The sequence below is a fragment of the Nesoenas mayeri genome (assembly GCF_963082525.1).
Source record: "Nesoenas mayeri genome assembly, chromosome: 5".
NCBI lineage: Eukaryota > Metazoa > Chordata > Aves > Columbiformes > Columbidae > Nesoenas > Nesoenas mayeri.
The window spans coordinates 61719022-61741891 of NC_137548.1; positions in this window are offsets into that span (position 1 = coordinate 61719022).

The window sequence follows — 22870 nt, forward strand, 5'->3', positions numbered from 1 at the left end:
TTTACTGCTGTCCACTAGAACACAAAGTAATAGAAAACCTTTCACCTTGCTTTTCTCCTTTAACTCCTGAGCTTCTTTGTATGAGCTCTGGATTTAGAGCCATGTTCCTGATGGTTTTTATTGCAATGTTTACCATATAGATCTATAAACCTCTAGCAAATTCTGCTTGGTAAGCTTGTAATGACTACTGCCCACAACTATCTAACAGGGAGACATGAAGGTTTGCACCGGAAACATTTTAGTAGAGGATACAAGTGATTCATGTACACATTCTCAGCTATTGAGCTGGGTACCATTTCAAATAACAAACCTCTATGGATAAATTCAGACTGATACGGAAGCACTGGCCTTAGAGAAATCTGTTTCTCAGTTCCATGTTTTGGGCACAGATAAAACCATCATACAATCTATAGAGTTACATTTGCTCTGAAGTATATGCAGAACCTTCTCTGTAGTTAACAGGGAAGGGTGTGTGTTTATAGTATGTGTGCAAGTGGGAAGGAAAAAACAGGCAACATTTTTAACTACTGTCCAGAGGGATAACAAGTCATGTAGCACAATCATTTCCAGCCTTCGCTTTCGAGGAGTGAAACTGGAAACAGACTGCAGTGTTCGATCTTTCCTGAGCTTCCAAACTGCACAGCTTATTGAGGACCATCCCTAATTTGCTTTGATTTCCTGCCCACCCCATACTCTGGTAAAAATATGTGACTTAAATTCACAGTGACAAGATGATGCAGATGTTTTACTAATATGAACTAAGTAGCCAGGAAAAAGTTCATCCAAATCACTCATAAAGTTGATGAGAGACTAGGGAGCTTTGTTAGTTTCCAACCAGCCGGTCCCCATGGTGGAGGCAGCCTTGGAGGTGGGGAGGTCAGTGCTGTGGCACAACAGTTGCTGACTTCAATGCAGACCCAACCTTCCATGGCACGTCTCACACCGACAATCACTCCTCTTGGCAGCCCAGGCTCAGATGAGAATGGACAGAGAGGCAGAAGCACCCATTGAGAGATGTTTCCAAGCAGTCCCCAGATGTGTTTACGAGTTGCTGTGGGGAAGATGATGTTGCTGTCAGGCCCATGGTACCTGTCCCATGGCTGCGTAGCAGATGTCATAGTCCAAACTTGTCAATTTGACAAAAATTTGCCTTCTCTAAAATTTTAACAGACATGGCAAATGCAAACTGCAAATTCTTTTCAGCATGGCAGTATTAGGTATTTTTTGGTCTCGTAATCAGAATATGGCGGTGTGATTTATTGTAGGTGCAGTTTTGCCATCATACTCTAAGATGCAAAACTGAGAAAAAAATTGAATACTGTGCGAAAAAGACTGAGGCAAAACACATGAGCGTTATACAGTATCCTCCTAATGTGGTCTCTCAGAGTGGATAATAATATAAACATTCATCCATTAGAAAAAAACTACCCTTTACTGCCCCCCATTAAATACATTGGCAGTCCTATTAAAATACAAGTCAGATTTGTGTTTAATGATCTTGAAAGGAAAGTAATTGCTTGAGTATTACCATTCAAATGTTCTTACAGCAGCATATAATATTTACAGTCTAAGCGTCACTTCTGAGAGCTACGTGGCACTGGAGATTGCCCACCCTCTTCAGAGAGAGAGCCTCTGTGGCTGAGAACCAGGGTACAAACACAACATGCTCTCTGAGCGCTGTGAAGCCTGTGAGAAACAGACAAGCAATAGGCTCCGTCAGTTCTCAGTTTTAATAAGCTCTTGAAAGAAAAAAAGTCTTTCAAAAACCCTCCAACCCTGCAAAGGCAGAGCTTGAACAGTACAAATCCTTGTTCAGGTGAGGACTTTTGGTGTTACATGAGTCAAGCTCCTTGCTTTGCAAGCATCAGGTACCAGCATCAAGCACAAAGTCATAGTGAGAACTGTCATATTTTGCTCTACATTTTTAACCCTGACTGTGTCTTAGTGAAAACATCAGAGATGTTTGTATTCAACTACTATATGTGTTTTTGTGGGAATATCCTCAAATCAAAGCTCATTTTGACTAAGGAAGAGGGGAATGTGAAAATAAAGAGGAAACAAAAATTTATTTATTATGTTTATTTGTACAAGTCTATCAAGTGTAAACACGGAGAGTATTTAATAAAGCATGTAGAAAGAGTGCCACAAAGAATATCAGAACAATTCCAGTGGGAGAAAGTGAGTTCCCAGCCCTTTTTTCCTTTTCTCATCTGTCTTGCCTGTCAAGGTCTTGGGCCCTCAGGCTTCAAGAGTGATGTCGAACTCCTGGGCTTGTTGTCAGTGCTGCGCTGCCACCTCACCGGGGGGTGTAAAACTGCTTGGCCAGGTCTGGCCCTTGCTCTGTTCTTGTACAGGGTGTCGCACGGGGAGGCCACAGTCACTGCTAAGACTCTTGTGCCCACCTATAAGCAAGATTAATTAAAAAAATACTAACAAATTCAAAATGTCTAAGGCATTGCATTTTGTTGGACATGCTGGTTCTGAGAGTGACAATCCTGCCAGAGTGAATTAGCTTTTATAGCTCAGATGCCACTGTCAGATGCCATCCCAAGCAGGGAGGACAGCAAGGATGTGATCTGAACAGAGGCAGACGAGATGCAGTCAAGCACCAATGCATACTAATCGAACTCGTACCATGGGCCAGATATTAATGGAAGGTTCTATAATCACTTTATTATTTGCAATGGTTAATGTTTCTGTAAGGGAACAGATTATATAGTTCACCTTATTTATATGCACTTAACTGACAAATTATTCCCTCTATCAGGAGATGTTATTCCTTGCAGAGCGTGGTTTTGGTATCTATCTCAGCCAGTTGTGAAGTGGTGGTTCAAACAGCCCAGACATGGTGATCTTGATTCCCTTTTACACTGAGACTGTCTTAGTTCACTCTCCTGATTCAAAATACCTGTAAAGCAAGTACAAAGGTAGTTCCAGTTCCTGCTAAATCCCTGAGCAAGGCTAGGAGCCTTAGTGCAAGAATGAAATTTGAAATCTCTGCAAGTCCTGTGAAGTGAGCCTCTTCGTGAGCAAACACAGAGAAAGAGGAAGAGGAAGAGAGAGAACCAGGAAAACTGAAAACATTTGCAGTTTATGCAAACCATAATAGCAAAGAAGAGCAAAAGGACCCTTCAAGTAACCAGGGGCATGCACCCATCTTTGAAGGCCTGAGCATCACTGCATATGTGTGTATAAATCAAGACTTCATGCTTGCCCATGGCAGCCTAACTGTGTGCCATGCAGAAATGGCTTTGCAAGTCAATGTACTGACCTAAGAACTGCAAATCAACAACCAAGTCTGCCCCACTTCCCTCTGCATATTAGTACATTTTTCGATCAGGATGCTCGAAAAGCCCAAAATAGTGGTAGCGTTTTACCTGATCTTCTTCAATCTTCCACCAGAGAACTGAAAAGTTTGACTATGCTGAGATACCTGGGATGCAGCTGAGCTCTTCATTATAGTTTTCTGATGCCCTTATTAGTGTGCTTTAAATTTCAAGCTGGAACAGATCAAGTACAATCAACAAACCCAGAAAAAAAATGCACCTATGCAATTTTAACATGACTTGCCTCCACTTCAGGCCAACTAAATAGTACATCTGGATGACACAACACGTTTCTCTTGAGAACCTGAACAAAGCTCTTGTGTTCTTGTTGCAGTTGGGACTGGGTGTTATTCAGGCTTGATGACCAACTGGTGGTGCTAATGCTTCATTGGATGGGAGGTGAAGGAGGGTTCATTACCTCTCACTCAATATGTACATGCATTACACCAACCCTCTGAAAATTACAAAGTAGCTTTCACCAGCCTTGCAATTAAAGGATCCAGCTTGAGTTTAAAAAGACACTTGCAGGAAACAGTTACACACATGTATTCCAAAATCTAATATGGCAGCACTTTAGTCATAAGAGCTTCAAGGAACAGCTACTTGACCAGGATACTTGATGTTCAGTTCTTAGTCCTTACAATTAAGGGTTTGTGTGGTTTTGTTTTTGTTTTTTGTATCTGTAATATAACATTTATCACCTGGGAGAGGTTTTATATATTAACTTGTCTGCTGAGGGCTATGAAGTAGTAAAGCACCAAGTGAGAAAAGCCCAGGTTTGAGGGGTAATTAGCCACAGTCAGAGAAAACCAGCCTGGTAGATAAAGAACAGTCTGAGCCTTGGTGGGTGGGCAAAGCTCCAGACCCAAATGTCACTCCATGTTCCAGGCAGCACAGTCATTGACTGCAACAGAAACAGACTCCAAGAACTGCAGGAGTGTAGGGAAAAAAACAAACCAAACCAAACCAACAGACAAAAATCCTGAACACCTGTTACTTTCATTTATACAAGTAAGTGATACTCCTTTTAAAAAAGCCAAGGTGCCATCATTCATATTCAGTGGAGGTTCTTTACTCTCATGAGGCTTTGTATTTGGTGACATTTTGCAGCTCTGTCCCCTAGGCATTGCACTGAAAGTCACCTGTAACAACCAGGTCAGTGACAAGTTGTGCAAGGGATTGTCCTGTTGCCCAGAGAGGAGATGGAAGGAACTGAGACATTTTCTTTTGCAGCATGCAGACTGTGAGAGGAAAACCCCTTTTCACACCAGCTGTGACCTGTGAGGACACTTTCTTGGAGAGGCTGAACATGAGCTTCTCAGAGTAACAGCGAGCAGTGGAAGAGGGGACCCCTGGCGTGATACGGTGACAGATGGTTTGTGAAATTTCAGGTGATGACAGTCCTCATCCTAGCATCATGCTTGCCATTGATTCATTCCCTGAAATCACCTTCCTCTGAGAGCTGTTAAATCTTGGGAGGAGTGAGGTACCCCTGGGTCTGCTGGGAGTGGGTGGGCTGCCTGCACCACACTCCAATCCCACCCACAGCATCTGGTGTGGTGAGTCTCGGGAAGCTATTCACACCTGGCATTTCTAGTGAAATAGCTAGAAATTACTGTGCCCAGTAAGGAGCTAGCCTTTTGCCACATTTTCTCCAGTGATCACAGTTTTAATACTATGAAACAACCTGTTGGGATAGTTTGGCCATTAAGGTCAAATTTTCCCTTAGATGGGCACTGCTTCATCTTCCTGTAGTGGTAAAATGATGACCATTTTTTGGAGCTCAAAGAAGTGCCAGTGCACGCTGTGAAGCCTCGTCTTATAAAATACAGGTATATAAATTATTAGTTTCCTCTTGATTAAGGTAGATGCAGATACTGTGCAGGTTCCTGTAGGGTCAAGCTCACAAAGGTCTCCTCTTCCCTACAGGACAAGGCAGTGCAGCTGCTGGGAGATGCTGTCTTGCAAGCAAAGGCAACTGAAGCAAAGAGGAGGGAAATGAACTTAATCTGCTGACATTCGCTGGCCAAGGTATCAAATCAAGCTGTCCATGGCAAAACGTGCAATTCTCTCCTTCCTTCTGAAGGGTCCTCATGACATGCAGTGATCATTGGTCCCTGGTTTTCTGTTTTTTCCTCTATTCCAAACAACGTGGTTTTTTTACTCCAATTGATTTTCTAAATTTTGGTGTTTTTTATGGACAGAGCCACTTCTTTCCTCTCCCTGTGCCTGCTTCTCCCCTAGGAAGCAGCCATGACAATGGCTCTCTGCTTGGGATAATCATCCAACAAGGCGCAAGTTCCATTGTTTGCTTTCCTTTCTGGCTCATATTGCTTGTTTCCCACACTCAGGCGTGTTAATATTCCAACTCTGATTGTTGTTTATCTTTTGTTGGAGAACATTTTCCTTCTGTCTCATTTGTAAAAAAAAGTGAAATTGGTGCCAGAGTTTTAACAAAATAAAGGCTTCTTCTCTATTTTTGTTGCATCCACATTGAAGCTCATCTACTTTGGATTGCAGGATGTGCAAGAGGCACCCCAAGAGGCACACAGATGCTGGGTGCGCAAGTCAGATAACTGCATGTACAAATATCCAGTTAAATGTGTGTCTGGTGGTCTGCATTCCTAAATACACGATCGCTATATAACATCATGTCAAACTGGGGCCGCATCTCAGTGGTGCTGCAACGTGAGTTTCATGGCCTCTGTGCCGCAGCACGGGGCAGACGGGGTGCGCTGGTGAATGTGGCCTCCATTTCTGCATGCAAGTCCTTGCTTTCTGACATTTGCAAATTTGTCCCTTAATCTCTGTGGTGCAGGATTTGCTGTCAAGAAACATTGTCTGGGATGAGCTGTTGGGATTCAGATTATCAACCAAACATTAATTATTCTTCTGACTAAACCCTCTACAGCTAGGCTAGATAATACAAATGTAAAGAAATAAATTACTATGAATCATGTTCTGTACTTGAAATCTGGAATGAATCATGCTGTAGGAATAAAACCATATACCATAAGCATACGTGTGTCAAGACATAACATAGCCAGATCCTCAGCTGGGGCTGGGCTGTGTGATGCCACTGGCATCAAAAGAAACTTTCCCCATTTTAAGACCTCAACCTGCTTTGTTTATTATGAGCACCCAGAGAGCGATTCCAGATAACTACAAGATCTGTCAGGTTGTGCTGAGGAAAGCTGAAGCCAGAATAACATGTAAGATCTGTTAATCTTTTGCAGGGTAAAATTATTTTGTTTAAATTGTACTTATGCAAGAAACTGCTCAGACGTACAGATGTGGCACAGGCCCTTGGAGAAGCTGTAACGAGTGTCTACCACTCACCAGGTAAAGTATCAGTTCAAAAAAACCTCAGAGCTTTCTGAATAAACAGCAAGCACACCTATCTGCTGTGGTTACTAAGCAAAAGGACCCAGGTCTTAAATTCATGTAAGTTGGGGTGGCTCAACCGAGTTCGATACAGCTTTATATTTATATCCCTATGTTCTACATGTGGTAGAAATGTCATTGTGCTTAATTTCATCATGGTGTTTTCCCTGTATTCAACTGGGCTATAGGTTAAATATTTAGTTTTCAGTATACACAACTAAATCCTTTTAAACTCAAGCCAGGGGTTCAAAATATCACAACCGAGTCATAAAGAGCTAAAGAGAAGAATAAAAATCAGATAGTTAAAAAATGATGTAAGGTAGAGTCTTAATTTTTTATTATTAAATTCACAGCACATTAAATATTAACTGTTCATAAACTTTGTTTTGTGCAATGATAAATTAATAATATCTACATAGACATGCTCTTTTACAACAGGGAAGCTAAGAAACATAGTACCAGAGGACCTTGTGTTGACAACTGAAGCTATTAGAATAGACTCTTTAATCTTCAATCATAAAAAGTAGATAATGTTATTTCTTATTACTATTAAATGTAGAGTGCCTTACTAGGAAACGTATATGTCATTACTAAAAATAACTATCAGAGAATGTTATGAGCGAGGAAGAAAAATATGTTAGCAAATTATATATTAAGTTCAGTTAAATGTTCTCTGCTAATTTCCACCATATAAGAATAGATTTTCAACTCATTCTTCTATTAGCCTGTAACAGGTTGCATAAGGTTGATGTCTGAGCACAGAAAGTCATAGTTTAACATGGTATATTGTACTTTTGACAATAGTTACCAATTGCAAATGCCCCAAAATGCAGACTGGTGTGTATGCTTTCTGCATCACTGAAAAACCTCTGCCGACCTTGCTTGGGGAAGGGATGATGAACCTTGTTTTTTACTTCTTGTCTGTGAACTGTGAACAATGCTTCCCTGATTAAAACTAGGGGATTTTAGTAACTTTTGTCCAGGATTTAGCAACACCATTCATTCAAATGTTTCCTGTGGTTCATAAATATATTGAGGAAGGAGTATCTTCCAGGACAGTCTTCTCAAAGACTAATACCTTGTCTGCAGACCAGGCCATGGAGATATATTTCAGAATTAAATGTAGCCTAAATGAAGGAATTATGGGGTTTTTAAGTATTTATACAAGATCTAGCCAGCAGACCCATCCGCTGGTTTCTGGTATAGCTACGAGTACATGGAGAGGTCTTTGAAGACAGGAACCTGCAGGAGCCCCTTCACCAGGACAGTTGTGCAGCTGGTAAAGAGCAGTTTCAAGCACCTCAAATCCACAGTGAACCCTCTTTGAGCAAGGGGTAGGACAAAACATTGATTTGCATGAACACACACTGATTTTTGAGTCCTGATACTTTAAATATTTTTTTTTCCAAACTAGAGTCAAAGAAGACTCATTTATGATGTCTATGAGCTATTTTGAATGGACAAACCAAAACGTTACCTTTTGACACATTTTTGCCTTCAAAATGTGTGTAGTGCCTCCTGTGTTTGCTTTCAGTGTCCCAGCCCCTGACCCTGCATTTTGCCTGGCTGGGGACAGCGCTGGCCCCTCTGCAGTGACAATGCAGGGACAGGCACTCAGCCACCTCCACCCCAGGAGCACGCCAGGGGTCTTGTGCAACTCCTGCCCCAGGTTTTTTTCTCTCGTGATCCTGAATCAGAAGCTTGGGTTAGGATGGGCTGGGAGCAACACGTGCTCTCGTTGTCTGTTTTTAACAGGCGTATGGTCTGCCCTAGCCAGCTGATGGGAACTAGGACATGCAGAGTGGTGCATCCTCCTCATTCAGCTGCTGCCATGGTCTCAGAGCCAGCTGGAGCGTTAAGGAGCCGAGCAGCTCCCTGCCAGCCCGGCTCCCAGAGCCAGCTTTAGGCGCAGGCGAAATGGGCAGTTGCCTGGAGAGGCAGGCTGGTGGAGGCAGCGAAACTGCAGCCGGGAGAGGACAAGCTATGCCCTGGGGTGCAGCAGCAGCTGCTACTCCCTGACAGGCTTCCCCGGACCCCTGCTCCCTGCAGCACAGCCCCTTCCCATCTTTCTCCCCAGTGACAGGGGCTCTGGCTGCTTGCCTGCAGCCCTGCCCTTGCTCTGTCTTGCTCAGGGCCAGCCTTGCCACTAGGACTCCCGTTTCGTGCTCTCCCTTGCAGCTACAGCAGGGACTGTCAGTGGCCCATGGTCACCCCTCTTTGGTGCCAGGCTTCCACCTCCTGGATTCTGCCTCCCAAAAAGCATTCCCAGACCTGTGCATCGAACCCAGGGGACACCCACCTGCGCTGCATTAGATGCAAAGCCTAAAAGCAGAGGCAGAGCAAAGACAGTGGGGAAGGAGGCTAGGCTCTGCTGCCTATTTCAAGAAGTTCTTTCAGAGTCTCGGCATTTGCTCTTGCACAGTGAGGGTGTTCACCGGTGAGAGCTCATCCCCACCCGCATAGCCAGGCCAGGCTCTGTGGGTGCTGCTTTGGGAAGGTGAACGTGAGGTGGTTGGCACATCCCATCATCGTGCTCAGCCCCTTCAAGCCCCACGCTGCTTCGCAGATATCTTCTGCCGAAAGACACCTGCAGAACACTGCCACATATCAATCCCTCTCTTATGTGCTTCATAACCTGCTTTTGGTAACAGAAATGGAGAATGGCAAGGGGCTGGTGCCTGCTCTGTGTGTCAGCCAGGAGACACTGCTTTTTTTGTTATCTTAAAGAATAGGGAGAAAACACCCCTGAGCAAGCACATCAGTGTTCCAGCCTTCCAGCTGGGCATCACGGACATATCCAAATTGCAACCAGGGCTGCCAAAGCACTGCAGGCACACCCTGGTCAAGGGCAGCCTGGTGTCAGCTGCCCAGTGACCTGGGAGCACAACCCTTAAACTGGATGAGCCTGACCGTGTGGGTGCCCATGCAGATGGGCTGGATGTAGGCTACAGATAAGCAGTGTTGTTGGAAAGTGCCTTCATAAAATACAGTGATTTTGGGGAACACCTAGAGAAAGCATAAAAAAAAAAGGTCTCAAGCTGATAGGCATTAGTGACAGAGAAGGCAAATGAGTTATCCAAGCAGCTAATGGGGTTTAAATGGGATAACCCCAGGCTGACAGTAGTAGATACCATCAGTGAGACACCTGGTCAGGAATACCTGTACTGCACAGCACGAGCATTATTGGCTCAGCATGAACTAGAAGAGGCACGATGCAGGCTAGCAGGATTAGTGGAGACCTCCACCTGGCTGAGTTTAGGGTAAGCTCCTCAGCATTTAGTCCCAGGGTAGTTTAAATAGTTTTCTGCTTAAGGGATTGGTTCTGAAAATCCCTTGCTTAAGCACTTAACTACAGGTTGGCTTGTTGGCACAGACCAGCCTCATTCACTTTGTGCGTTCCCAAAGGCAATGGCTTTGCAGAGGGCTGGGAGCGCTCTGATGTGGGCTACCTGCAGAAGCCAGCTCCATGTCACTCCTTTTGGGCTGCTTCAAGATCTGTGCCGGTAGCCATCCAGCGAGCTGGAGTCCCACTGCACTGGGCAGCACAGACACCACCGGGGCGCAACCGCACCAAAACAACCAGCGAGGGGCTGTGCTGCTGCGGGGCAGGTGGCTGCACCTCACCGCTGTCTCCCAGAAGGGCTACTGCCAAATTATACCTTCTCAACGCTTCATCAAGCAGCTCTGTGGCTTTTTTCCCCCCATTTATTTTTGGGTTTTGAACTAGTCCGGCTTTCTGTGATGCACTTCCAATATATGGCATTGCTTTGTCTTTATTTTCATTATAAACCTATTCTAGCTGGACCCTTCCAAAGGAGCTAAACTGTATAGGCGATAAGCTTTTTGTCTGTATACTTGAGAGTCATTTGGTCAAGTAAAGCTGCTGTATGTAAACGTCACATTCACTGCATAACAATTGGAGTGAAGTTTTTATGCACGGGGCTTTTTATTTTCCAATCAGCAGCCCTGAGTTGGGACTTTCAGGGTAAACTGGTAGCTCTGGGCAGCTTTGAAGCATCACAAGTGGAGGGTTTTGTCTCTAGAAGATTTACTAGCAGCAATCTTTTCTTCAACCGTTTTATTAGCCTCCTTTTACATATGTATAGCGGTGAGGGGAAAAAACCTGTTGTTGGTGAAGTACAGAGCCTATTTCCCCTGTGGTATTCACACAAAAAAAATTGTGTGAAAAATTGTTGTTCAGGGCCTCCCCAAATCCTGAAATTTAGCTTAACCCCATGAGGTTTTCAAACACTTCAAGCCTTCTCTAACCCCACCCCCATCCCTCTTTTAAAGGTTGAAGCTGGGGTAACAAATTCAGTGATGAGAATGGATGCCCTGCCCTTGGCTTCAGCTGGCGCTGCCAGGGTAAATCTGGGCCCCCTGGCCAAACTGCTAAAAAGTTTTCACCCGCTTAACACGGGTTTTATAATTTTAACTTGCAAGTTCTTGTTGAATTGAGCCCCGTTGCGTGGACAAATTGGACAAGAAAAGTTTAAATGTTACCACTTTGGCTTCTCCTCAAGTGGTGCTGAGCACAGATGTTTGCGGGGGCCATCATGTCCCTATAAGAATGGGGGCTTTGTGTGCATAACCTTACAAAGGGCAGAATAGCCCTGCTTTGCTGCCAGCCACAGGATCATCCTATCTTTATGTGTTGATTTATTAGGCCAGGGATGAATGAAACCGTAATTAATATTACTGAAGCATTAGAGTCTATTTAATTTAAATGCCACTGAATATTTCACTTTCAGTTGGGAGTGACAATGTGTTCGGGACTGTTGGTGAAAGCCTCAGCCATCTGTTACCCCTACTAAGAAGGAAAGACAAGAGAGACACAGGGAGACAGAGAGCATTGAGCTTTGTGGCTTTTCCAAGCCTCCAGGATCATCATTCAACTCAAGGGCAGCCAAGAAACATTCCTGCGCATTGGACCCCTTGTGTATAGGGGAAAGACCTGAAAGGGTATAGGGGCAACGCATCTCCCCAAAGGATGGAGAGAGGGGGAGATGGAGGCAGAAAGATAGAGATTTACAGTACGTACATATGCACATACATATATAGAAGTGTGTGTGCATTGAAATCAAGTGCCAAGGCAGTAGAAGGATTGTAGAGAAGGAAAGGGGCCAACTCACAGATGGTCTAAAAATATTTGTAAAAGGTGGGAGGAGGTAAAAGTCAAGGCAAGGTTTGAATGTTGATTTTAATTAGCCTAAGCACTAAGTTTCCAGTCCAGCTCCACCGCAGCGAACATCCAGGCTTTGATTTGACGGGCATCGTGATGTTGGGAGCACAAGACATTCCTTACGAACTGCTGCTGCAACATTGGCTCCACCAAGCTAAAACAAAAAAACAGGGAAAAAAAGAAAGGACAGTGGCATAGGCAGCAGCTTTAATCCCTGAGAAATGCTGTGCAGCATCACCTTTGCTCCTGTGGTGACAGGGGGGACGTGGTGGGTCCCTGGGCAGAGCAAGGGGCTGGATGCTGGGGCAGGTGGAGCGTGCTGGTGCCGGGACCAAGCACTGGAAATGGTGGGGCGGGCGGCTGCACAAGGCCACGAGTGGGAGGCTCCGTCCTCCGTGGAATGGTAATTAGCACAGTGGGTTTTCTTATAATTGGGATCATTTGTTCTCCCAGTTTTTCTCCTGCGAACTGATTTCATGCCAGAGGGAAGCTGTGTGACTCACACCTTGCCATGCCAATTAGCTGATAAACATCAAATGTAAACAAAGATGGCCTAATTAAGACTAGTCGCCCAACCTCTACATGCATCTTGTCAAAATCCCACCAGCTTTTTTCATCCAGATTTATTTTCTTGTTTGCTGGGACTAAATTAGCAGCTTTGCACAGGAACCACTTATCTTTGAGAGGAGCTTAGAGCAGGTAATGAGGAAAATTGGGAACCAGGCGCAGGAGCGATGTCACCCCCTCCATCTCGGTAAGGACAGACGGGGCAAGTGCCACCACCAAGCCCCACACCAGGGCTGGGGGCAGGGATTGTTTCCTCCACTGGGTAATGCTGGGGACTGGTGTCTGACCCAGCAGCTGCATCCTGGGGTATTCACTCAATTTGTCTTCCCAAGTGCTACTGTCTGTACGTGAAATCTGTAATGTGTATGTCTCCTGCCGCTCTCACCTGCTGTGAAAATTCATCAATCAGAGCCCATCACTTACCGTGGGCCCATCCCCTCCGGCTCACAGCCCGGGGAGTTATTTGCACTTTGGAGAGGAGGTGTACGACAGCGACACATCTGAGCAGCAGCATTTCACACCCACTTCGCACTGGAGCAAAGGATCACACAGGTGAGCTGTGGCAGAGAAACAAGCCCATGGAGAAAATGTTATTCCAGGAGGTATCCTAATGAAGTCTGTAGGATTGCTTCATGGCAGAAATAAAAAAAAAAAAAGAAACTACAAACATGAAGGGATCTCCGTGGGTCATCTGGACCATTTCTCTGCCCGTAGACAAGATCCTCTGGGTCCCTACAGCTCCCATGGCTCACCACAGCTGCCTGTCCTGGCATCTTGTTGGCTTCAGTGTCAGGGCAGACTTGCTTTGGGTTTGAACCGAATCTCTTTGCTGCACACTAAGCCCATTTGCTCCTGTCCTACCCAGAATGAAAACAGAGAGCAAGTCCTTCCCCTCAATTTTGTGACCACCTTTAATGTACTTGAAGGTTGTAACGATCTCTTCCCTCCAGCAACTTCTCTTTTAAGCTTAGCAACCCTAGTTCATTCATCTGTTCCTCATAAGCTGTATTTTCCAAGTCTTTCAACATTTTCTCTGCTCACTTCTGAAGTGTCTCCAAGCATCTCTGTTGCTCCACAGGTGCAGTGTCCAAATGGGAGCATGGCATCCATCTGGCTGTGCTTTTCCCCATCCCTGGATGCAGCACCCTCGTTCCTCCTGCATTGCACCTTGCTTCATCCAGCCCAGCATGATCCTCCTGAATGCCATCCCACCTGCTCACGTACCACTGGTCCTCTTTGCTTTGGGTCACCTGAGACTATAAGTAGGTAACATCAGTTCCACAATCCAGGGCAGGCATGACAGTTTAGCACTGGCTGGTTGCAAGGATGACCATCCTCAAGCCCACCTCACTGTCAGTCCAAAGTGGCACTGGATCAGCTACTAGTGTCTTGCTGTTGCTGTGGTTTGTCAGCATCTTTTACATTAGCTTCATCCAAACCATATTGCCCAACCTCACTCAAGAAAGCATCATGTGAAGTGCTGCCTTCCTAAAGTGAGAGAAAACTAGAGGCAGGGATACATCCACCGCATCTGTCTGTATGACAGGACTCCCTCTGTTATAGAAAATAACTGGAGTGGTTTAACACAGTTTGTTCTTGACAAATCCCCATCGGTAGCTACTGCTCTGGGTGTTTACAAACAGTTGTATGATTATTTACTCCATCACTTTCATGGAGTTGAAATTGGGTTACTTTGTCTAAAACTCACAGGTGCCTCTTTTCCCAGTGTAAAGGTCCTCTACAAGCGCTCGGTGAAAACTGCTAATGGCTCTGAGCATGCTTTGGGCTCTTCGTTAACCATCTCAGGCAGCTGGGGAATAACCTCTCACACCATGTCGATGACAGCGACAAGACGCTGCTGATGCTTCCCTGCTTCCCACAAAAGATGAGAAGTTACCTGTTTTGATTTAGTCTGATTGAACTGGCGTCTTGTTCATCCACACCTAAGAAAGTCACGTACTTCTTCGAGAGGGGGCAGCGATTAGTTATGTCTCATGCTCACCAGCGGGTACCCATCTTTCTTACCACCGGTTGCACAGTTTATGTCAGCATCTCTCTCAGTGATGAGGTTTGTTGAAAGAAAAGCAGGAAAGGCCGACACAACACAATTGCAAAGGGTGACCAGTCACAGCTGGTGTCAGTGGTGTTTCCTTCCCAATCCCCTGCTTGGAGATGTTCCAGGAATGAGCATGGATTCTCGCCACTTGTTTGACCGGGTTTGGGAATTGGGACTAGATGTATCAGGTCTTTATAAAGAGGGACAACACAAAAGATTAAATTTAACTCTGACATCATTTATTTAAAGAACCTTAAAGCCAAAACCCAGATTTTTGAAAGTTCTTGTCTGGCTTGCAAATTGTCCTCCCAAATGTTGAGTGCTGGGCACTGCTTTCCAGCAGAGGCAGGAAGGACGTGTTGGTACCTGGCTGGAGGAGTCAGCGAAGCAGCTTCACACCAAACTGCTGCTGCCCTAATTGGTGCAAATGTACAAAAAACAAGTGCAGAAATATGTTTTGCACTACAGGTGTGGGTGTACCCACAGCTCACATCAGTGTAGGGGTACTTACAGCACAGAAACGAAGGTACGGAGCTACCTCAGCTGTTTTAACAGATAAATCACCTAGTACGGAGTAAGAGAACAATTTCATGGCTATTCAATAGTCTGGCAGGGTTCTGGGGAAGACAGTTCACAATAACACATGAAGCAGACCCTTGATGGTGGTGCCAGCAGGAAGTTTTTATATTCTGTGAACTTATTATTGTTTAAAACATTCTGAAAAGAGTTTACCAGCTAATCAGCAAAGTAACATATTATAATTATGCCAGATGACAAAGCATTTCGCATGTATGAGTTTCTCTGCTGGCAGGGCTCAAAACAACGTGTAGCCTCGTAACTTTTTAAATTCCAGTCAGATCCCACACGCTCTCCCCACCGGCCTCCAGCTGACTCATCCTTTTCAGAATATTTCTTTTCATTACTGTGTCTGTAGGCTGCACATCCCGGAGCCAGAGCCAGATCAAGCTGGTACTAGCCAGTGCGGTGAACCTGCGTTTCTCTATGGTGGTCTCATCAGTTTCTGCTGAATTTCAGCTTTCACTAAAAAGGAAAACAAAACATAAAAAAAAAAGCCACAAGCCCTCTAGGAACCAGGAGCAAGCTTGTGACTGTGGCCCCATGGAGGACTGCTTCACCAACACCATAGGGAAAGAGAAACTTTGGGAAAGTGTGATTGAACCTCAGAGGGGACCTGACTGAACCACAGAGGGGACCTGCAGCAGGTCCTGATGGCAGTGATGGCAGTGTCACCTCTCCATCCCCACCCGCATGGCTGGGGCACATGACTGGGGATGCTGGAGGGGAGATGAGTTGCTCATATTTACAAATCAGGCTGCTGCAACCTGCTGCAAAACCCCATGCTGGTGTCCCTGTCCTGGGGTCCCACGGCAGGAGCAGCCCCTGGGACACATCGGTGCCCACCGCAGTGAAGCTGTGGTCCCTGCACCTGCCTGGCACAGCCGCTCTGCACCAACGCCCTATCTCCGCATGAGAACCAAAGGGAAATCAATGCTCATCAGCCAGAAAAGCACCATGTAAGTAGAAATGGAAGATTTCCAGTTCCTAAAGAGCCACCAGTGAGCATTTTCAAAGTGGCATTAAAGAACACTTTGAAGTACAGCCCGTGAGTTAAAAAAATGTGTTTGGGGGCTAAATCCATATCTTGTTCCAAAGATAAAAACTAAGCTTCATTTTACTAAATATAGACATGTAAGGCATGGTAAAATTCATCAAAACTCTCAATCATATCTCCTGAAGAGATATGTTGTGACAGGAGACCAGCAATCCCATGAAAATAAGGGCTCGATATTCCAGTACTTACACGCACGAGTTCCCTCCGTGGCGTAAGCAAAGCCACTGGATCAAACACTTGGAGGATTACACCCTTCAGACAGGCAGCTCACACCAGGTCACTTGGCAGGATCCTTCCCACTGGGCAGCAGGTCCCAGCACCTCTTCCATGCTGATGGTGAGTCTCCAGAGCTCAGCTTTTCCACCGTCAGAGATCAAGTAGAAAAGTAACATTAAAAAAAAAAAAAAAGGCCTTATTGATTCAGTTGTATTAAATGATCCCCTTTGCAGCACAGTTTACACTAAGCCTCCAAATCTGACATCTCTTTGAAAGCCCTCTTAATATATCCAATTATAGATTTTCAGCAACTTTGTGGAATGTCGGCTTTCCCGGCGACTGACCCCGGAAAACACCATTGAAATCAGGAGGGATTTTGCTATTGAGCTCAGTGGGGGAGGATCAGGTCCTACATAATTTTATTGTCAGCAATGATGACCTCTCTTCACAAATGAAGAATACCCATCCTGAACCATGGCCTTCGGAACGTAAACCATTTATTTTTATAGCTGGATCCTTCCCCAAGTGAGATATTTTGTGCATGGTTAACTTATCCCAGGGCTTTAAATGCTTGCCAAGTGGCTTTAATAGCAGGATGTTGTTTAAAAAGATTGGGAAGGATTGTGGGCAGTAATAGAGATAATTGCCAAGGAGAGATAAATGAATCTTCAATCTCAAACCAACTTGGCTTTATCATTGGGTCAGGAGGGAAGATCCAGAAAAATCCCCCATCTAAGACTAAATGTGTAATGATAGTTTGGGATTTAGGGAAGTTGGCAGCTGTCGAGATCTTTTGATAAAAACATTTTTTGAGGCTTAATACAAGTTTGCAATTCCATATAAAGGCATGAAAGCCCCTTTTCACTCCAGGGATTTGGCATCACAAAATAAAAAACCTAGAGGTGAATTTCTGGGAGAGGAGCAGACAACAAGTGACATCCTGAACTGAGAGTTTTTCAGGATGCACCAGCATAGGGAAACCACGTGTGGAGGTGCTGAGCCCAGACCCAAGCAGGTAAGGGGTGTTTTGCAGGACACGGGGCACCTCAGATGTCCCTTGGCCACCCTTTGGTCCCCAGAGGGGCTGGAGACAGTGGTGCATGCCTACCCCAAAGTTTTCCTTTCTTCTTTGCAAATAGCAGAGAGTGCATTTCCAGAACATATTCAAGCGTATTTATTTATTTATTCATTCAGTAGGGAGGGAAGGAGGTCGAAAGCCAACCATTTTAATGAGAAATTATCTTACCTTATCATGCAGAATAAGGTACTGCATGACACGGCGCTTTTTCAGGTCAACCTTTTCAAAAATGAGTTGCCAAATAAAGACTGCTGAAAAGGAAAAAACAGAGACTGACTTCAGACAGGTCTCCCCTGCCCAGGTTTGGAGGGGTTGAGTGGAGTTTCAGCTTTTTTCCCTCTAAGAAATCCTCTTTTCCCTTGCCTGCTGTCAGACAGCGCCCAGCAGCACCCCAGGCAGCAGGACCCTCGCTGTTGTTTGTGGTCCAGGCCACCCAGGGTGACTTCTGCCAACACTCACGGGGCTTTTAAAAGAGTGGGAAAAGGCATTTTAGAGAGAGATGACATATTTCATCCAAGGTATTACCCAGCTTGGGGGGAGGAGGGTACAGACTTCTGGGATATAATCAGTGAACGTGGAGCACTCATGGGGCTTTCATTAGAGTGGAAAAGACATTTTAACTTCTTTTTCAGCAAAAATCTCTTCCAGCTCAGGGTGGGGCTTTTCCCAGTTACATTCTACCACGCTACTTTTGTCCTTTCTAGACTCCGTATTCTCAGCCATGGGAAACAGCATGGAGGAAACCCAGAAGCACTGCACGGGGAGAGGCCTGACAGAATGATTTCTCTCTGTATCATCTGAAAAGGAAACTCTGACCCATTTTTTTTCCAAAAGCAGTATTAAAATAGACAGAACAACGTGATGTAAGCAATACAATACAGGCCACCTTTAGATTAAACATTTGCTATTCCAAACCTCCCAGCTACTTCCCATGTTCGCAAATTCCCCAGAAAGGCTGACAAAAGCCATGAAGAAGGTGTGTGGTTTGGCATGATAAAGCCTTTTCCATACACAGGGTGCAGGAGGAGTGTTATTCTTGCGAGGTTTACAAAAGCAAACAAGAGGTTGAAAGCAAGCTATGAAATAAAACTGGGGCAAAACCATCACAAAACATGAAAAAAAGAAGAATTCCCTGCCAGTGAGCACAGCTTGGTGTTATGCAGAAGGAAATACTTCTCACTGGCATGGGAACTGCAGCCCATTCCCAGCTCGAGGGTCTGCATTTTCGGATGGGCTTAGCCCCTCTCTGGAGAAGGGGCACAGCCGATGGGCCATTGACTAAAATCCCCGCTGCCTCGGGCTCCTGTTCACAGCCCGCTTGCCTTTAATATTGACATGCTCACACTTGGCGGTATTATTCGGAGCTTTGGGTCTGATGATCATATTTATATGGCTGACACCCAGCCCTACTTGCCTATTCCTGCGGATTCCCGTGAAGTGCTGTCATGGCTTATTACCTGTCTATCTGCACTTCAAGCCTGGGTGACTTTTAATTTTTTGAAGCTTAATGCTGGGAAAACAGAATCGCTTCAGACTGGTTCAGTTCACCTCCCTGAAATAAGGATTTATGGTATATAATACTGTATTACACACAGCTCGGGAGCTGGTTTCACTGTTAGACTCTTTAAAATGGCCTTATTTTATCTGAAATAAAGCATCTCAGCAAGAGGAGAGAAGGGAAAATATCTTCATCAGATTTTGGAAGCTTCTGCGGCTTTTGTTGCACGTTGCTTGTCAGGCTGAGGAGCCCTTGTTCATGCCATGGTCTAATCCAGAGTTGTGTATCGTAGCTCCGTGATAATTGGAAACTCTTCTCACTCCGGCATTTTCAGCTGTTGTAAAAGTCTGCAGCTAATGTCATAACAAGAATTAAACTGTCTCATCATATTACACCCGTCTTAGCTGACTTCGTTGGCTATTAAGGTGACAGCGCATTGATTTAAAATTTGTGTTAATTGTTTACCTCTTCTTGCAGAGGCTTTATTGGGGTTTTTGTAGCAACCTGCAGGCTTTCCATAGCTGTGGATTATCTTTGTGTTTAGCTTTATATGGACTTACAAAAAAATATCCTCTTTGTTCGGATCACACCACGTAATACCCTCATCCCATGGATTTCTTTGACACGTACATTCTCTACATGGGTCGCTTTTAAAAATAAGCTAGTGGAGAGGGCATGGCTAGCTTAGATGGTACAAGAATTTAAGAGATGTTTTTCCCTCTCTGATTTTTATTTGTTTTGGTTGCCTTCAGTTTGTCTGATTACTAATAACAGGGGTGTTGTTGTAGATAAACAAATGTACTTGCTCTGCCTACAAAACCTTTCACTTTGTAGGTTTAATAGAGAAAGTGGCTTGTAGCCCATCCCTGCAAAACAGACCTTACAGCCCATCATCTTCAGGTTCCCATTTTTGGGGTGAATAAATGGAGCCCCGTATAAGCCCATGGTAAGAAACTTTTTTACCTAGCGTTGAGAAGGGAAATTGCTTTGTGCCATATGCTGTCTCTCTGGCACAAAATGAGCATCGCCTCCACGGGAGTTTGGCACACTTAGTGGTTGCAGGGCTGGCAAATAAGGGACTTTTTTTTTATTTTTCCATTATCTAGCTCTGCACATCCATAAACAATGTATCTCTCCACAGATATTTGGAAAAAAAATCATTTATTTTCTCCGAGACTGAGAATTTTATTTACTCCCTTCACTGAGGGCTGAAACATTTCTCACCTTCTGCTCCACTTTGTTGTAGTTTCTCTCACTGAAGAAATTAATGAATGGGAAATGGGAAGATGTCAACTTGCCTTAACAAAAAAAAATTTCTAATTAAGGCAAAAAAGTAAGTAATCGAGTAAGTAATAAATATTTATTTGTGAGTTTAAAATCCCATTAATTATTGTTCCAGATTCCAGAGGCTTTGAATCAGACCTTGGGCTCGTTCTTGGAACATGACCTCAGCTAATGGACTTCTTCCTAAGGAGACCTGCTCTGCCTTCCCTGGGCAAGAAGTGCTAATCGCATAACCAGCCCTGCCCTTGCCCCATCTCCCACTAGTTCTTTTTTCAGTTTTTAGTTAAAAAAATGAGCTTGTGCATGAGCTGCAACCGGATTTTAAAAGTCCCTAATGGCCGGTACATTTTACACAGTTTATAGCTTATAAACATGACTGAAAATTGCAAAACTATTACTGGCTATTTGAGTTCCCAGCCTTTATTCCTGGGGAAAAGCAAAGTCTCCCAACTGTCATTAGAGAGCACTTCATTAGCAAAAGAAAAAAGCAACCAAACATCCACTATTTATAGTTTGAGCAGAAAAGCGCCACTCACTTGCATGAATAAAGCATGTGCTTTCACCGGACGTTGTCGGTTGTTCCCTGAGCACCAGCGGCCTCAGCCAGCGCCGGCACCCAGGCATGACAGAGCCTCCCAAACCGAGAGGGATTTGCTGTAATAGCTCCAGCAACAAGTGCAGCTGCCGGATGGTGCTGAGTGCCACCGGGGTGCTCTCGCCATTAAAGCAGTGCCAGTGAGGTTGTCTATATTTAATGTGAAGTTCTCTGCCTTTGAAGAGCGTTTCTTGGTGCACGATAACCGCGCTTTAAAAGCCTTTTGTTTCATTCCTGTTTTGATGAACTTCTTTCCCTTTGATGTTCATCTGGAGTTTAATCGCGATAAAACGCGCACAATGGTTAGATTGTGGAAGAGAAAAAGGTGCTGGGAGAGCACAATACCGTGTATTATCCGCTGTCTCCCCTATGCCGCTCGCTTGGCAGGCGGCAGCGAGCGCTGCAGTGAGAGAGAACTGGGGTGACAGCCCCAGAGCCCTGGACTGTAGCCGGCTCCTGCCACAGTGACAGCTGAATCTGAGCTCACAACAGAGGATTGGGCACAGCCAGGACCCTGTGGGGTCAGTCCCAGTTTGGGGCATCCTCTCCAAAGTTCTTCTCTGTCCTCGAAGAGTGCTGGCCAACCTCAGCATGTGGCACTACATGGGCAGGATGAGTTCCAACTCCCTTACTACACATCAACGTCCCACATCAGCGTCTCCCACATCTCACATCTGCCCCTAGCATGGGAAAGTTCGAGGACACCCTCTGAAGCACTGGGGTGCTCCTGGCACAGGGTGATGCTCCAGCACAAACACCGGCCTCCTGCCAAGCTGCCAGTGCCACTGGCTCTCAGGGGTTTTCAGGACCTGGGTGGAAGTTGCTGCTGTTGGGGTCCAGCTCTCAGTGTCAGGCTTTTCTGTGAGCAGCTCAGTTTTCCTTCAGAGGTGTATTTCCAGTCCATTCAACTTGGGTGGAAACCTCAAAAACACAGGAGGCAGAGGGAACCCCTAAATGTGCTGGTTGTATAGTTTTTCCACAATTTTAAAACAGGGAATTCCAGAAGGCAAGGTGGGGCAGCAGTCATCATGGCTGGTCCAGGCAGCATCGTGCCCACAGGGCAGTGCTCACTTGGGTGTGTTCTCCCTGCCCAGACCCTCTGCAGGTTTGAATCAATGCCCTCACGGCCATACAAATTATTCGTGCATATTAATTCCTGGCACTACCCATTTGCCCCCCAGCAGGGAACATCTCTATCACAGAGGTGCCCTGCAGTGCCTGGGAACTTCCATGGCTGCACGCTCAAGCTCAGTGGGGTCAGCAGACCAAGGTGACATAGTGACACCCCCATGACTCAGCTATCAGCCTTGCCACCTCCTAGCCCCAACCCTGCCCCTGGGCAGTTGCTGCTCTCAGCTGCGTCATGGCACATGCCAGCCTGGGTCACATCTTGGAACATGCCATTTTGGGTCAAATCACAACTCAGAATATGCCGACCCACCTCAGGACATACCTATCCTGGTCACACTCTGTCCTTATGACGGGCAGCACCACGAGGCTGGGGTGCAAATTCTGTGCCTGCCCATACTGGGCAAATTCTGTACCCATCCCTAGCTCTACCTTACACCCCAGCCTCCATTTTGGCTGCCACAGTCCCAGATCCTCAAGGGCAGGTGCAGTATATATTTGGGATATTTTTGGGCAGCACCAACACAATAAGCCACTTTCTGGAAAGCTGCTTGCAGCATTTGGTAGCCTGAATCAGAAACAAGCCCCACGTGCCTTTTCCCAGGGATGGCTGAGATGGGTCCTGCTGTACAAACACAGTTCTGGATTCAGGATGGGGACTCGCAAGGACACGTGTCTGTCCTGCCTGATCCATCCCACTGTCTGCAGACACCCCCTGTGCAAAATAAGGGCAGAATCCTAATGAATCCATCCATATATAATGTCATTTCTCCTTAGATGGCCTCTGCCACCAACAGCTGGCTCTGAATTGTTTCCTTAGGAGAAAATTGTGCTTAGATCTTCTGCAGATATCACTTCTTACCCGAGAACAGGTTTAAGGGGTTTTAAGTATTCATCGAGTTGCAGAGTTTGGGGATCACACA